Genomic DNA, 407 nt, shown 5'->3' on the forward strand with positions numbered 1-407 from the left:
GCGTGTCAGGGGCGTGGTCAGAGATGACTTGGGTGGTGCCAGTGTCGGCAGCGACAGGGCCTGGGCCAGGCCATCGAGGTCGGCAGCTAGCAAGGGGCGGGGCCAGCGCTGGCGGGGGCGGGGCCTGGCCGTTCTTGGGCGGGGCGATGGCAGGCCGGCCCCGCCCCCTGGCGCAGCCTCTCCCCATCGCCCGGCACGAGTCTCGGGGTCTGGGCCGGCGATTGCGTCAGGTCAGATCGGGAACCGGCTCTGGCGGGTTCTTCCCACCGATCGCTCGCCGCCAGCCCCTCCTCCCACCCGGACGCGCCCCCGCGCCCCCCACCGCGTCCGGCCGGGCCTCCCTCCCCGGACCGGCTCTGACACCCCGGATTCGCGCGGCCCGGCAGGGTCCCCCGCGGACCTGAGTG

This window comes from Dipodomys ordii, unplaced genomic scaffold (assembly GCF_000151885.1).
Source record: "Dipodomys ordii isolate 6190 unplaced genomic scaffold, Dord_2.0 Scaffold108, whole genome shotgun sequence".
Lineage (NCBI taxonomy): Eukaryota > Metazoa > Chordata > Mammalia > Rodentia > Heteromyidae > Dipodomys > Dipodomys ordii.